Consider the following 17,079-nt stretch of genomic DNA (forward strand, 5'->3'; position numbering starts at 1 on the left):
CCTATTCAGCTTCACATGAACCAATCACACTCTTCCCCCCATTCAGCTTCACTTGAACACATCAGTCTTCTACCCCATTCAGCGTCACATGAACACATCACACTGTTCTCCCCCATTCAGCTTCACATGAACACATCACACTATTCTCCCCTATTCAGCGTTACATGAACACATCAAACTCTTCTCCCCCATTCAGCGTCACGTGAACACATCACACTCTTCTCCACCATTCAGCTTCACATGAACACATCACACTCTTCTCCCCCATTCAGCTTCACGTGAACACATCACACCTTTCTCCCCCTCATTGAGCATCACAAAACACATCACACTCTTCTCCCCCATTCAGCATCATATGAACACATCACACTCTTCTCCCCCTCATTCAGCTTCACTTGAACTCATCACACTCTTCTCCCTCATTCAGCGTCACATGAACACATCACACACTTCTCCCTCATTCAGCGTCACATGAACATATCACACTCTTCTCCCTCACACATGAACACATCACACTCTTCTCCCCCATTCAGCGTCACATGAACACATCACACTCTTCTCTCCCCCATTCAGCTTCACATGAACACATCACACTCTTCTCCCCTTTCAACGTCACTTGAACACATCACACTCTTCTCCCCCATTCAGCGTCACATGAACACATCGCACTCTTCTCCCCCATTCAGCGTCACATGAACGCATCACACTCTTCTCACTCATTCAGTTTCACATGAACACATCACACTCTTCTCCCCCTCATTCAGCGTCACATGAACACATCACACTCTTCTCCCCCATTCAGCTTCACATGAACACATGACAATCTTCTCCCCATTCAGCTTCACATGAACACATCACAATCTCCTCCCCCATTCAGCGTCACATGAATACATCACACTCTTCTCTCCCCCATTCAGCGTCACTTGAACACATCACACTCTTCTCCCCCATTCAGCTTCACATGAACACATCACACTCTTCTCCCCATTCAGCTTCACATGAACACATAACACTCTTCTCCCCATTCAGCTTCACATGAACACATAACACTCTTCTCCCCCATTCAGCGTCACATGAACACATCACACTCTTCTCTCCCCCATTCAGCGTAACATGTACACATCACTCTCTTCTCCCCCATTCAGCGTCACTTGAACACATCACACTCTTCTTCCCCATTCAGCTTCACATGAACACATCACACTCTTCGAACACATCACACTCTTCTCCCCTATTCAGCGTCACATGAACACATCACACTCTTCTCCCCTCATTCAGTGTCACATGAACACATCACCCTCTTCTCCCCCATTAAGGTTCACATGAGCAAATCAGCCTCTTCTCCCCCATTCAGCTTCACATGAACACATCACACCCTTCTCCCCCTCATTCAGCATCACAAAACACATCACACTCTTCTCCCCCATTCAGCGTCATATGAACACATCACACTCTTCTCCCCCTCATTCAGCTTCACTTGAACACATCACACCCTTCTCCCCCTCATTCAGCATCACAAAACACATCACACTCTTCTCCCCCATTCAGCGTCACATGAACAAATCACACTCTTCTCCCCTATTGAGCGTCGCATGAACACATCACACTCTTCTCCCCCTCATTCAGCTTCACATGAACACATCACAATCTTCTCCCCCATTCAGCTTCACATGAACACATCACAATCTTCTCCCCCATTCAGCTTCACATGAACACATCACACTCTTCTCCCCCATTCAGCTTCACATGAACACATCACACTCTTCTCCCCCATTCAGCTTCACATGAACACATCACACTCTTCTCCCCCATTCAGCTTCACATGAACACATCACACTCTTCTCCCCCATTCAGCGTCACATGAACACATCACACTCTTCCCCCTCCATTCAGCTTCACATGAACACATCACACTCTTCTACATCATTCAGCGTCACATGAACACATCACACTCTTCTCCCCCCTTCACATGAACACATCACACCCTTCTCCCCCATTCAGCATCACTTGAACACATCACACTCTTCTCCCCCTCATTCAGCATCACAAAACACATCACACTCTTCTCCCCCATTCAGCGTCTAATGAATACATCACACTTTTTTCCCCCATTCAGCTTCACATGAACACATCACACTCTTCTCCCCCATTCAGCTTCACATGAACACATCACACTCTTCTCCCCCATTCAGCTTCACATGAACACATCACACCCTTCTCCCCCTCATTCAGCATCACAAAACACATCACACTCTTCTCCCCCATTCAGCGTCACATGAACACATCACACTCTTCTCTCCCCCATTCAGCTTCACATGAACACATCACACTCTTCTCCCCGATTCAGCTTCACATGAACACATCACACTCTTCTCCCCCCTTCACATGAACACATCACACCCTTCTCCCCCATTCAGCATCACATGAAAACATCACAGTCTTCTCCCCCTCATTCAGCTTCACATGAACACATCACACTCTTCTCCCCCATTCTCCTTCACATGAACACATCTCACTCTTCTCCCCCTTTTAGCTTCACATGAACACATCACACTCTTCTCCCCCATTCACCTTCACTTGAACACATCACACTCTTCTCCCCCATTCAGCTTCACATGAACACATCACACTCTTCTCCCCCATTCAGCTTCACATGAACACATCACGCTCTTCTCCCCCATTTAGTTTCACATGAACACATCACACTCTTCCCCCCCATTCACCTTCACTTGAACACATCACACTCTTCTCCCCCATTCAGCGTCACATGAACACATCACACGCTTCTCCCCCATTCAGCTTCACATGAACACATCACACTCTTCTACCCCATTCAGCTTCACATGAACACATCACACTCTTCTCCCCCATTCAGGTTCACATGAACACATCACACCCTTCTCCCCCATTCACCTTCACTTGAACACATCACAGTCTTCTCCCCCTCATTCAGCTTCACATGAACACATCACACTCTTCTCCCCCATTCTCCTTCACATGAACACATCTCACTCTTCTCCCCCTTTTAGCTTCACATGAACACATCACACTCTTCTCCCCCATTCACCTTCACTTGAACACATCACACTCTTCTCCCCCATTCAGCTTCACATGAACACATCACACTCTTCTCCCCCATTCAGCTTCACATGAACACATCACGCTCTTCTCCCCCATTTAGTTTCACATGAACACATCACACTCTTCCCCCCCATTCACCTTCACTTGAACACATCACACTCTTCTCCCCCATTCAGCGTCACATGAACACATCACACGCTTCTCCCCCATTCAGCTTCACATGAACACATCACACTCTTCTACCCCATTCAGCTTCACATGAACACATCACACTCTTCTCCCCCATTCAGGTTCACATGAACACATCACACCCTTCTCCCCCATTCACCTTCACATGAACACATCACACCCTTCTCCCCCATTCACCTACGCATGAACACATCACATTCTTCTCCCCCATTTATCTTCATATGAACACATCACACTCTTCTACCCCATTCAGCGTCACATGAACACATCATACTCTTCTCCCCCATTCACCCTCACATGAAAACATCACACCCTTCTCCCCCATTCACCTTCGCATGAACACATCACACTCTTCTCCCCCATTTATCTTCATATGAACACATCACACTCTTCTACCCCATTCAGCGTCACATGAACACATCACACTCTTCTCCCCCATTCAGCGTCACATGAACACATCACACCCTTCTGCCCCATTCACCTTCACATGAACACATCACACCCTTCTCCCCCATTCACCTTCACATGAACACATCACACTCTTCTCCCCCATTTATCTTCATATGAACACATCACACTCTTCTACCCCATTCAGCGTCACATGAACACATCACACTCTTCTCCCCCATTCAGCGTCACATGAACACATCACACTCTTCTCCCCCATTCAGCATCACATGAACACATCACAATCTTCTCTCCCATTCAGCTTCACATGAACACATCACAATCTTCTCCCCCATTCAGCTTCACATGAACACATCACAATCTTCTCTCCCATTCAGCGTCACATGAACACATCACAATCTTCTCCCCCATTCAGATTCACATGAACACATCACACTCTTCTCCCCCATTCAGCTTCACATGAACACATCACACTCTTCTCCCCCATTCAGCTTCACATGAACACATCACACTCTTCTCCCCCATTCAGCTTCACATGAACACATCACACTCTTCTCCCCCATTCAGCTTCACATGAACAAATCACACTCTTCTCCCCCATTCAGCGTCACATGAACACATCACACTCTTCTCCCCCATTCAGCTTCACATGAACACATCACACTCTTCTCCCCCATTCAGCTTCACATGAACACATCACACTCTTCTACATCATTCAGCGTCACATGAACACATCACACTCTTCTCTCCCATTCAGCTTCACATGAACACATCACACTCTTCTCCCCCATTCAGCTTCACATGAACACATCACACTCTTCTCTCCCATTCAGCTTCACATGAACACATCACACTCTTCTACCCCATTCAGCGTCACATGAACACATCACACTTTTCTCCCTCATTCAGCTTCACATGAACACATCACACTCTTCTCCCCCATTCAGCTTCATATGAACACATCACACTGTTCTCCCCCATTCAGCGTCACATGAACAAATCACACTCTTCTCCCCTATTCAGCGTCGCATGAACACATCACAATCTTCTCTCCCATTCAGCGTCACATGAACACATCACACTCTTCTCCCCCATTCAGCTTCACATGAACACATCACACTCTTCTCCCCCATTCACCTTCACTTGAACACATCACACTCTTCTCCCCCTCATTCAGCATCACAAAACACATCACACTCTTCTCCCCCATTCAGCGTCTAATGAATACATCACACTTTTTTCCCCCATTCAGCTTCACATGAACACATCACACTCTTCTCCCCCATTCAGCTTCACATGAACACATCACACTCTTCTCCCCCATTCAGCTTCACATGAACACATCACACCCTTCTCCCCCTCATTCAGCATCACAAAACACATCACACTCTTCTCCCCCATTCAGCGTCACATGAACACATCACACTCTTCTCTCCCCCATTCAGCTTCACATGAACACATCACACTCTTCTCCCCGATTCAGCTTCACATGAACACATCACACTCTTCTCCCCCCTTCACATGAACACATCACACCCTTCTCCCCCATTCAGCATCACATGAAAACATCACACTCTTCTCCCCCATTCACCTTCACTTGAACACATCACAGTCTTCTCCCCCTCATTCAGCTTCACATGAACACATCACACTCTTCTCCCCCATTCTCCTTCACATGAACACATCTCACTCTTCTCCCCCTTTTAGCTTCACATGAACACATCACACTCTTCTCCCCCATTCACCTTCACTTGAACACATCACATTCTTCTCCCCCATTCAGCTTCACATGAACACATCACACTCTTCTCCCCCATTCAGCTTCACATGAACACATCACGCTCTTCTCCCCCATTTAGTTTCACATGAACACATCACACTCTTCCCCCCCATTCACCTTCACTTGAACACATCACACTCTTCTCCCCCATTCAGCGTCACATGAACACATCACACGCTTCTCCCCCATTCAGCTTCAGATGAACACATCACACTCTTCTCCCCCATTCTGCTTCACATGACCACATCACACGCTTCTCCCCCATTCAGCTTCACATGAACACATCACACTCTTCTACCCCATTCAGCTTCACATGAACACATCACACTCTTCTCCCCCATTCAGGTTCACATGAACACATCACACCCTTCTCCCCCATTCACCTTCACATGAACACATCACACTCTTCTCCCCCATTCACCTTCACATGAACACATCACATTCTTCTCCCCCATTTATCTTCATATGAACACATCACACTCTTCTACCCCATTCAGCGTCACATGAACACATCATAGTCTTCTCCCCCATTCACCCTCACATGAAAACATCACACCCTTCTCCCCCATTCACCTTCGCATGAACACATCACACTCTTCTCCCCCATTTATCTTCATATGAACACATCACACTCTTCTACCCCATTCAGCGTCACATGAACACATAACACTCTTCTCCCCCATTCAGCTTTACATGAACACATCACACCCTTCTGCCCCATTCACCTTCACATGAACACATCACACCCTTCTCCCCCATTCACCTTCACATGAACACATCACACTCTTCTCCCCCATTTATCTTCATATGAACACATCACACTCTTCTACCCCATTCAGCGTCACATGAACACATCACACTCTTCTCCCCCATTCAGCGTCACATGAACACATCACACTCTTCTCCCCCATTCAGCATCACATGAACACATCACAATCTTCTCTCCCATTCAGCTTCACATGAACACATCACAATCTTCTCCCCCATTCAGCTTCACATGAACACATCACAATCTTCTCCCCCATTCAGCTTCACATGAACACATCACAATCTTCTCTCCCATTCAGCGTCACATGAACACATCACAATCTTCTCCCCCATTCAGATTCACATGAACACATCACACTCTTCTCCCCCATTCAGCTTCACATGAACACATCACACTCTTCTCCCCCATTCAGCTTCACATGAACACATCACACTCTTCTCCCCCATTCAGCTTCACATGAACACATCACACTCTTCTCCCCCATTCAGCTTCACATGAACAAATCACACTCTTCTCCCCCATTCAGCGTCACATGAACACATCACACTCTTCTCCCCCATTCAGCTTCACATGAACACATCACACTCTTCTCCCCCATTCAGCTTCACATGAACACATCACACTCTTCTACATCATTCAGCGTCACATGAACACATCACACTCTTCTCTCCCATTCAGCTTCACATGAACACATCACACTCTTCTCCCCCATTCAGCTTCACATGAACACATCACACTCTTCTCTCCCATTCAGCTTCACATGAACACATCACACTCTTCTACCCCATTCAGCGTCACATGAACACATCACACTTTTCTCCCTCATTCAGCTTCACATGAACACATCACACTCTTCTCCCCCATTCAGCTTCATATGAACACATCACACTGTTCTCCCCCATTCAGCGTCACATGAACAAATCACACTCTTCTCCCCTATTCAGCGTCGCATGAACACATCACAATCTTCTCTCCCATTCAGCGTCACATGAACACATCACACTCTTCTCCCCCATTCAGCTTCACATGAACACATCACACTCTTCTCCCCCATTCACCTTCACTTGAACACATCACACTCTTCTCCCCCTCATTCAGCATCACAAAACACATCACACTCTTCTCCCCCATTCAGCGTCTAATGAATACATCACACTTTTTTCCCCCATTCAGCTTCACATGAACACATCACACTCTTCTCCCCCATTCAGCTTCACATGAACACATCACACTCTTCTCCCCCATTCAGCTTCACATGAACACATCACACCCTTCTCCCCCTCATTCAGCATCACAAAACACATCACACTCTTCTCCCCCATTCAGCGTCACATGAACACATCACACTCTTCTCTCCCCCATTCAGCTTCACATGAACACATCACACTCTTCTCCCCGATTCAGCTTCACATGAACACATCACACTCTTCTCCCCCCTTCACATGAACACATCACACCCTTCTCCCCCATTCAGCATCACATGAAAACATCACACTCTTCTCCCCCATTCACCTTCACTTGAACACATCACAGTCTTCTCCCCCTCATTCAGCTTCACATGAACACATCACACTCTTCTCCCCCATTCTCCTTCACATGAACACATCTCACTCTTCTCCCCCTTTTAGCTTCACATGAACACATCACACTCTTCTCCCCCATTCACCTTCACTTGAACACATCACATTCTTCTCCCCCATTCAGCTTCACATGAACACATCACACTCTTCTCCCCCATTCAGCTTCACATGAACACATCACGCTCTTCTCCCCCATTTAGTTTCACATGAACACATCACACTCTTCCCCCCCATTCACCTTCACTTGAACACATCACACTCTTCTCCCCCATTCAGCGTCACATGAACACATCACACGCTTCTCCCCCATTCAGCTTCAGATGAACACATCACACTCTTCTCCCCCATTCTGCTTCACATGACCACATCACACGCTTCTCCCCCATTCAGCTTCACATGAACACATCACACTCTTCTACCCCATTCAGCTTCACATGAACACATCACACTCTTCTCCCCCATTCAGGTTCACATGAACACATCACACCCTTCTCCCCCATTCACCTTCACATGAACACATCACACTCTTCTCCCCGATTCACCCTCACATGAACACATCACACCCTTCTCCCCCATTCACCTATGCATGAACACATCACATTCTTCTCCCCCATTTATCTTCATATGAACACATCACACTCTTCTACCCCATTCAGCGTCACATGAACACATCATAGTCTTCTCCCCCATTCACCCTCACATGAAAACATCACACCCTTCTCCCCCATTCACCTTCGCATGAACACATCACACTCTTCTCCCCCATTTATCTTCATATGAACACATCACACTCTTCTACCCCATTCAGCGTCACATGAACACATAACACTCTTCTCCCCCATTCAGCTTTACATGAACACATCACACCCTTCTGCCCCATTCACCTTCACATGAACACATCACACCCTTCTCCCCCATTCACCTTCACATGAACACATCACACTCTTCTCCCCCATTTATCTTCATATGAACACATCACACTCTTCTACCCCATTCAGCGTCACATGAACACATCACACTCTTCTCCCCCATTCAGCGTCACATGAACACATCACACTCTTCTCCACCATTCAGCATCACATGAACACATCACACTCTTCTCCACCATTCAGCGTCACATGAACACATCACACTCTTCTCCACCATTCAGCTTCACATGAACACATCACACTCTTCTCCACCATTCAGCGTCACATGAACACATCACACTCTTCTCCACCATTCAGCATCACATGAACACATCACACTCTTCTCCCCCATTTAGCTTCACATGAACACATCACACCTTTCTCCCCCTCATTGAGCATCACAAAACACATCACTCTTCTCCCCCATTCAGCTTCATGAACACATCACACTCTTCTCCCCCTCATTCAGCTTCACTTGAACACATCACACTCTTCTCCCCCTCATTCAGCGTCACATGAACAAATCACACTCTTCTCCCCTATTGAGCGTCGCATGAACACATCCACTTTTCTCCCCCTCATTCAGCGTCACATGAACACATCACACACTTCTCCCTCAGTCAGCTTCACATGAACATATCACACTCTTCTCCCTCACACATGAACACATCACACTCTTCTCCCCCATTCAGCGTCACATGAACACATCACACTCTTCTCTCCCCCATTCAGCTTCACATGAACACATCACACTCTTCTCCCCTTTCAACGTCACTTGAACACATCACACTCTTCTGCCCCATTCAGCCTCCCATGAACACATCACACTCTTCTCCCCCATTCAGCGTCACATGAACACATCACACTCTTCTCCCCCATTCAGCCTCACATGAACACATCACACTCTTCTCCCTCATTCAGTTTCACATGAACACATCACACTGCCCCCCCCTCATTCAGCGTCACATGAACACATCACTCTCTTCTCCCCCATTCAGCTTCACATGAACATATCACACTCTTCTCCCCCATTCAGCTTCACATGAACACATCACACTCTTCCCCCCCATTCAGCTTCACATGAACACATCACAATCTCCTCCCCCATTCAGCGTCACATGAACACATCACACTCTTCTCCCCCATTCAGCTTCAAATGAACACATCACACTCTTCTCCCCCATTCAACTTCACATGAACACATCACACTCTTCTCCCCCATTCAGCGTCACGTGAACACATTACACTCTTCTCCCCCATTCAGCTTCACATGAACACATCATACTCTTCTCCCCATTCAGCTTCACATGAACAAATAACACTCTTCTCCCCCATTCCGCGTCACATGAACACATCACACTCTTCTCTCCCCCATTCAGCGTAACATGTACACATCACACTCTTCTCCCCCATTCAGCGTCACTTGAACACATCACACTCTTCTCCCCTATTCAGCGTCACATGAACACATCACACTCTTCTCCCCCATTAAGGTTCACATGAACACATCACACTCTTCTCCCCTATTCAGCGTCACATGAACACATCACACTCTTCTCCCCCATTAAGGTTCACATGAACACATCACACTCTTCGAACACATCACACTCTTCTCCCCTATTCAGTGTCACATGAACACATCACCCTCTTCCCCCCCATTAAGGTTCACATGAGCACATCACCCTCTTCTCCCCCATTCAGCTTCACATGAACACATCACACCCTTCTCCCCTCATTCAGCATCACAAAACACATCACACTCTTCTCCCCCATTCAGCATCATATGAACACATCACACTCTTCTCCCCCTCATTCAGCTTCACATGAACAAATCACACTTTTCTCCCCCTCATTCAGCGTCACATGAACACATCACACTCTTCTCCCCCATTCAGCATCATATGAACACATCACACTCTTCTCCCTCATTCAGCTTCACATGAACAAATCACACTTTTCTCCCCCTCATTCAGCGTCACATGAACACATCACACACTTCTCCCTCATTCAGCTTCACATGAACACATCACACTCTTCTCCCCCATTCAGCTTCACATGAACACATCACACTCTTCTCCCCCATTCAGCGTCACATGAACACATCAAACTCTTCTCTCCCCCATTCAGCTTCACATGAACACATTACACTCGTCTCCCCTTTCAACGTCACTTGAACACATCACACTCTTCTCCCCCATTCAGCTTCACATGAACACATCAGACTCTTCTCCCCCATTCAGCGTTACATGAACACATCACACTCTTCTCCCCCATTCAGCGTCACATGAACACATCACACTCTTCTCACTCATTCAGTTTCACATGAACACATCACACTCTTCTCCCCCTCATTCAGCGTCACATGAACACATGACAATCTTCTCCCCCATTCAGCTTCACATGAACACATCACAATCTCCTCCCCCATTCAGCGTCACATGAACACATCACACTCTTCTCCCCCATTCAGCTTCAAATGAACACATCACACTCTTCTCCCCCATTCAGCTTCACATGAACACATCACACTCTTCTCCCCCATTCAGCGTCACATGAACACATTACACTCTTCTCTCCCCCATTCAGCGTAACATGAACACATCACACTCTTCTCCCCCATTCAGCGTCACTTGAACACATCACACTCTTCTCCCCCATTCAGCTTCACATGAACACATCACACTGTTCTCCCCTTTCAGCTTCACATGAACACATAACACTCTTCTCCCCCATTCAGCGTCACATGAACACATCACACTCTTCTCTCCCCCATTCAGCGTAACATGTACACATCACACTCTTCGAACACATCACACTCTTCTCCCCTATTCAGCGTCACATGAACACATCACACTCTTCTCCCCTCATTCAGTGTCACATGAACACATCACCCTCTTCTCCCCCATTCAGCATAAACATGAACACATCACCCTCTTCTCCCCCTCATTCAGCATAAACATGAACACATCACCCTCTTCTCCCCCTCATTCAGCATCACAAAACACATCACACTCTTCTCCCCCATTCAGCGTCATATGAACACATCACACTCTTCTCCCCCTCATTCAGCTTCACTTGAACACATCACACTCTTCTCCCTCTTTCAGCTTCACATGAACAAATCACACTCTTCTCCCCTATTGAGCGTCGCATGAACACATCACACTTTTCTCCCCCTCATTCAGAGTCACATGAACACATCACACACGTCTCCCTCATTCAGCTTCACATGAACACATCACACTCTTCTCCCCTTTCAGCATCACATGAACACATCACACTCTTCTCCCCTCATTCAGTGTCACATGAACACATCACCCTCTTCTCCCCCATTAAGGTTCACATGAGCAAATCACCCTCTTCTCCCCCATTCAGCTTCACATGAACACATCACACCCTTCTCCCCCTCATTCAGCATCACAAAACACATCACAGTCTTCTCCCCCATTCAGCATCATATGAACACATCACACTCTTCTCCCCCTCATTCAGCTTCACTTGAACACATCACACTCTTCTCCCTCATTCAGCTTCACATGAACAAATCACACTCTTCTCCCCTATTGAGTGTCGCATGAACACATCACACTTTTCTCCCCCTCATTCAGCGTCACATGAACACATCACACACTTCTCCCATATTCAGCTTCACATGAACAGAGCACACTCTTCTCCCTCACACATGAACACATCACACTCTTCTCCCCCATTCAGCGTCACATGAACAGAGCACACTCTTCTCTCCCCCATCAGCTTCACTTGAACACATCAGTCTTCTACCCCATTCAGCGTCACATGAACACATCACACTGTTCTCCCCCATTAAGGTTCACATGAGCAAATCACCCTCTTCTCCCCCATTCAGCTTCACATGAACACATCACACTCTTCTCCCCCATTCAGCGTCATATGAACACATCACACTCTTCTCCCTCATTCAGCTTCACATGAACACATCACACTCTTCTCCCCCTCATTCAGCTTCACTTGAACACATCACACTCTTCTCCCTCATTCAGCTTCACATGAACACATCACACTCTTCTCCCCCTCATTCAGCTTCACATGAACACATCACACTCTTCTCCCTTATTGAGCGTCGCATGAACACATCACACTTTTCTCCCCCTCATTCAGCGTCACATGAACACATCACACACTTCTCACTCATTCAGCATCACATGAACACATCACACTCTTCTCCCCCATTCAGCTTCACATGAACACATCACACTCTTCTCCCCATTCAGCTTCACATGAACACATAACACTCTTCTCCCCATTCAGCTTCACATGAACACATCACACTCTTCGAACACATCACACTCTTCTCCCCTATTCAGCGTCACATGAACACATCACACTCTTCTCCCCTCATTCAGTGTCACATGAACACATCACCCTCTTCCCCCCCATTAAGGTTCACATGAGCACATCACCCTCTTCTCCCCCATTCAGCTTCACATGAACACATCACACCCTTCTCCCCCATTCAGCATCACAAAACACATCACACTCTTCTCCCCCATTCAGCATCATATGAACACATCACACTCTTCTCCCCCTCATTCAGCTTCACATGAACAAATCACACTTTTCTCCCCCTCATTCAGCGTCACATGAACACATCACACTCTTCTCCCCCATTCAGCTTCACATGAACACATCACACTCTTCTCCCCCATTCAGCGTCACATGAACACATCAAACTCTTCTCTCCCCCATTCAGCTTCACATGAACACATCACACTCGTCTCCCCTTTCAACGTCACTTGAACACATCACACTCTTCTCCCCCATTCAGCTTCACATGAACACATCAGACTCTTCTCCCCCATTCAGCGTTACATGAACACATCACACTCTTCTCCCCCATTCAGCGTCACATGAACACATCACACTCTTCTCACTCATTCAGTTTCACATGAACACATCACACTCTTCTCCCCCTCATTCAGCGTCACATGAACACATCACACTCTTCTCCCCCATTCAGCTTCACATGAACACATCACACTCTTCTCCCCCATTCAGCTTCACATGAACACATCACACTCTTCTCCCCCATTCAGCGTCACATGAACACATTACACTCTTCTCTCCCCCATTCAGCGTAACATGAACACATCACACTCTTCTCCCCCATTCAGCGTCACTTGAACACATCACACTCTTCTCCCCCATTCAGCTTCACATGAACACATCACACTCTTCTCCCCTTTCAGCTTCACATGAACACATAACACTCTTCTCCCCCATTCAGCGTCACATGAACACATCACACTCTTCTCTCCCCCATTCAGCGTAACATGTACACATCACACTCTTCGAACACATCACACTCTTCTCCCCTATTCAGCGTCACATGAACACATCACACTCTTCTCCCCTCATTCAGTGTCACATGAACACATCACCCTCTTCTCCCCCATTAAGGTTCACATGAGCAAATCACCCTCTTCTCCCCCATTCAGCTTCACATGAACACATCACACTCTTCTCCCCCATTCAGCATGACATGAACACATCACACTCTTCTCTCCCCCATTCAGCTTCACTTGAACACATCAGTCTTCTACCCCATTCAGCGTCACATGAACACATCACACTGTTCTCCCCCATTCAGCTTCACATGAACACATCACATTCTTCTCCCCCATTCAGCGTCATATGAACACATCACACTCTTCTCCCTCATTCAGCTTCACATGAACACATCACACTCTTCTCCCCCTCATTCAGCTTCACTTGAACACATCACACTCTTCTCCCTCATTCAGCTTCACATGAACACATCACACTCTTCTCCCCCTCATTCAGCGTCACATGAACAAATCACACTCTTCTCCCTTATTGAGCGTCGCATGAACACATCACACTTTTCTCCCCCTCATTCAGCGTCACATGAACACATCACACTCTTCTCCCCCATTCAGCTTCACATGAACACATCACACTCTTCTCCCCATTCAGCTTCACATGAACACATAACACTCTTCTCCCCATTCAGCTTCACATGAACACATCACACTCTTCGAACACATCACACTCTTCTCCCCTATTCAGCGTCACATGAACACATCACACTCTTCTCCCCTCATTCAGTGTCACATGAACACATCACCCTCTTCCCCCCCCATTAAGGTTCACATGAGCACATCACCCTCTTCTCCCCCATTCAGCTTCACATGAACACATCACACCCTTCTCCCCCATTCAGCATCACAAAACACATCACACTCTTCTCCCCCATTCAGCATCATATGAACACATCACACCCTCTTCTCCCCTCATTCAGCATCACAAAACACATCACACTCTTCTCCCCCATTCAGCATCATATGAACACATCACACTCTTTTCCCCCTCATTCAGCTTCACTTGAACTCATCACACTGTTCTCCCTCATTCAGCTTCACATGAACAAATCACACTTTTCTCCCCCTCATTCAGCGTCACATGAACACATCACACTCTTCTCCCCCATTCAGCTTCACATGAACACATCACACTCTTCTCGCCCATTCAGCGTCACATGAACACATCAAACTCTTCTCTCCCCCATTCAGCTTCACATGAACACATCACACTCGTCTCCCCTTTCAACGTCACTTGAACACATCACACTCTTCTCCCCCATTCAGCTTCACATGAACACATCAGACTCTTCTCCCCCATTCAGCGTTACATGAACACATCACACTCTTCTCCCCCATTCAGCGTCACATGAACACATCACACTCTTCTCACTCATTCAGTTTCACATGAACACATCACACTCTTCTCCCCCTCATTCAGTTTCACATGAACACATGACAATCTTCTCCCCCATTCAGCTTCACATGAACACATCACAATCTCCTCCCCCATTCAGCGTCACATGAACACATCACACTCTTCTCCCCCATTCAGCTTCAAATGAACACATCACACTCTTCTCCCCCATTCAGCTTCACATGAACACATCACACTCTTCTCCCCCATTCAGCGTCACATGAACACATTACACTCTTCTCTCCCCCATTCAGCGTAACATGAACACATCACACTCTTCTCCCCCATTCAGCGTCACTTGAACACATCACACTCTTCTCCCCCATTCAGCTTCACATGAACACATCACACTCTTCTCCCCTTTCAGCTTCACATGAACACATAACACTCTTCTCCCCCATTCAGCGTCACATGAACACATCACACTCTTCTCTCCCCCATTCAGCGTAACATGTACACATCACACTCTTCGAACACATCACACTCTTCTCCCCTATTCAGCGTCACATGAACACATCACACTCTTCTCCCCTCATTCAGTGTCACATGAACACATCACCCTCTTCTCCCCTATTCAGCGTCACATGAACACATCACACTCTTCTCCCCTCATTCAGTGTCACATGAACACATCACCCTCTTCTCCCCCATTAAGGTTCACATGAGCAAATCACCCTCTTCTCCCCCATTCAGCTTCACATGAACACATCACACCCTTCTCCCCCTCATTCAGCATCACAAAACACATCACACTCTTCTCCCCCATTCAGCGTCATAGGAACACATCACACTCTTCTCCCCCTCATTCAGCTTCACTTGAACACATCACACTCTTCTCCCTCATTCAGCTTCACATGAACAAATCACACTCTTCTCCCCTATTGAGCGTCGCATGAACACATCACACTTTTCTCCCCCTCATTCAGAGTCACATGAACACATCACACACTTCTCCCTCATTCAGCTTCACATGAACATATCACACTCTTCTCCCTCACACATGAACACATCACACTCTTCTCCCCCATTCAGCATGACATGAACACATCACACTCTTCTCTCCCCCATTCAGCTTCACTTGAACACATCAGTCTTCTACCCCATTAAGGTTCACATGAACACATCACACTCTTCTCCCCCATTCAGCTTCACATGAACACATCACACTATTCTCCCCTATTCAGCGTTACATGAACACATCAAACTCTTCTCCCCCATTCAGCGTCACATGAACACATCACACTCTTCTCCACCATTCAGCTTCACATGAACACATCACACTCTTCTCCCTCATTCAGCTTCACATGAACACATCACACTCTTCTCCCGTATTCAGCATCACATGAACACATCACACTCTTCTCCCCAATTTAGCTTCACATGAACACATCACACCTTTCTCCCCCTCATTGAGCATCACAAAACACATCACTCTTGTCACCCATTCAGCTTCACATGAACATATCACACTGTTCTCCCCCTCATGCAGCATCACATGAACACATCACACTCTTCTCCCCCATTCAGCTTCACATGAACACATCACACTCTTCTCCCCCATTCAGCTTCACATGAACACATCACACCCTT

Source organism: Lampris incognitus, chromosome 3 (genome assembly GCF_029633865.1).
Source record: "Lampris incognitus isolate fLamInc1 chromosome 3, fLamInc1.hap2, whole genome shotgun sequence".
NCBI lineage: Eukaryota > Metazoa > Chordata > Actinopteri > Lampriformes > Lampridae > Lampris > Lampris incognitus.